Source organism: Austrofundulus limnaeus, unplaced genomic scaffold (genome assembly GCF_001266775.1).
Source record: "Austrofundulus limnaeus strain Quisiro unplaced genomic scaffold, Austrofundulus_limnaeus-1.0 Scaffold78, whole genome shotgun sequence".
In the NCBI taxonomy this organism is placed as follows: Eukaryota; Metazoa; Chordata; class Actinopteri; order Cyprinodontiformes; family Rivulidae; genus Austrofundulus; species Austrofundulus limnaeus.
In genome coordinates this window covers 1,044,076-1,046,480 of record NW_013952480.1, presented here as the reverse complement: position 1 = coordinate 1,046,480, position 2,405 = coordinate 1,044,076, and positions in this window count along the sequence as shown.

Genomic DNA, 2,405 nt, shown 5'->3' with positions numbered 1-2,405 from the left:
GTAATAATCACATTAAATATCCCCAAATTGTCTTTTTTGTGACACCCACACTGCTCTTTTAACTCTTTTACGCTCAAAGCTGCACTTTTAAAATTAATATTACCTTTTTAATCACATTAAGCCTTCATTTAAACCGTTATTTTATATAAAAAAGTTGTCTATTTTATTTTTGAACACATGGTTGAATAATAAAAATTGCAGAAAATTATAAGTTTCTACTTTATTTCTCCCTAGGCTTTAAAACAATAAAATAATATTTAGAAAAAAATGTGTCTGGTGCAGTTTTCGTACAGTTTAGGTAGAAGAAATGTACGGTTTTGGGGAAAAAATAATCTAAATTTAAGAGAAATTGTTTTTAACGCGTGTTAGTGTTAATGTAAACAACAGTCAACAATATAAGAGTTCAGTTTCTTAAGAGGATTTAACAAATAAAAGATGCCTTTAGTACAGATAATATTTCCTATTTTTAGTTCAGGTATTTAAAAGATATGCAACATTTGAAAAAAAAGTTACAACTATTTTTATTTTCTTTTGCTTTTCAATAAATCCAGTAATAAAACTTATTCAAATTACAAATGTTCACACAAATTTATTGCATTCTTATTTTTATTGTAGCTTTTTAACAACTGTTTATAGTTGACTCTGTTTTGCCTTTTTATTGTTTTTGTTTTTCTCTTATAAGACATACAAGAATCTCATAAGTGTCTATCATATATCAAGACAATACCTGCACACAGGAGCAAAGATTTGACAGAATTACTACATAATACACATCAAAACATTATAACAGATCTGATTTGATGCTAAACTTGCTTCCAGCAATACAAAATAATAAAAAAAAACACCAAATTTACTCACAAGTCATGACAGTGTGTCCAGAGTTCTGTCAGAGGAGAGCAGATCTGACTCCTGCAGAGCATCACTTCAAATGAAAATCAGTCAGATTTTCAGATCTATTTCTGAGCCCCCCGGGACATTCATTATTCAGCGAGTCACGTGAAGCAGAGAATTAAAATTTCAGCACTYTGAAAGTGACCTCTATTTTCGAATCGTACAGTATGACATGAAATCTGCAGTTCATTGAACTATAGTTGGACGTTTTGGGGAGTCGGAGCAAAGCTGGTGCCAATCAGCTTCAAAGCCATCTCCCCACATGATTTTTTTCTGTTTTGCTGCATGAAATATTTGCAAAATCTACACAAGCTGCCTCTTAAACAACTCCATGTGTCTGTCACTTCGTATACTTGGTGTTTTTTTATTTGTTTGTTCATCTAATAAAGCTCATTTACAACTGTGTGCCTTGTAAAGCCATTAATTATTGACGTGTTGACATAATCCTCGAGTTTAAATCAACAATGCCAACATGTGCCTAAAATTATAGCTTACACCAGAACATGAAGATCCCAGCATGTTCCTGCCCTCTCCTCTGGGCCTGCCAGCAGCGTCTCTGTGATAATCTGCAGTAAAGCATGTCTCTCCGAGTCATTTTGGGCTCAGTTTCACACTTAAACACAGTTATTGTTTCCACGCGGTTTCTGGGTAAACCTCAGACGGGATGAGAAAAAGGACTGACGGAGGTCTCAGGGCTGATGTATGGTCTGGACACTGTGTGTGTCGAAAGGTCAGGGGTCAGGAGAAGTGCTCCGAGGCCCTGATTGGCCAGAGCCGTCCGTGTCCCTTAGCTGAACCCTCTCATTGTTTGGATGGGGCAGGTAGTGACCAACACTCACACTCTGGTGATCCAAACTTGGTTCAAATTTTCTTATAATGACAAAATAAAATAAAATAGAATTAGTTTTATCAGGGTAGAATTAATGAATCCGTTTCGCCTACATAAGAAGTAACCTCATATGCTTCTTCAGCTCATGGTAATCCAAGAAAATGCGCATGAAACCCACATGGATTTGGATTAAGGTTAAGTGAGCGATGAAAACCGCAACAGGGTCTGACAAATATGCGTTTTATCACGTGCGTAATGGATTAAACTTAGTTTTGGAGAGATTTACGCGTTAATGACTTCATATCTCCGGTTAAGATCTTCGTTTATGAAGACAAACGCAACAATATGTATATTCCCTCATAGCAAAAATGTCTGCAAACATTATAAAATAGGAATATTTTACAACCATAAAAAGCAAAGTGAAATAAAATAAAACTTTTGCAAAACGCACAAGGTTCGATCGTTTCGCTCAGAATTACGCACGGAGATTTACGCGCTCAAGATTTGACTACAAAAGATTTTTTGTTTTTTTTTATTCACATGCATTATGCAAAAATGYAATCTTTAAAATGACGGATGAACTTTTTTTTTAAATGAGGCACAATGAGCGTGTAAACAAGAGGCTGTYGCGCTCAAGTCAAATCAATCCTGGCAATGACAAAAACATCCAAAACCGTCAGCCTCG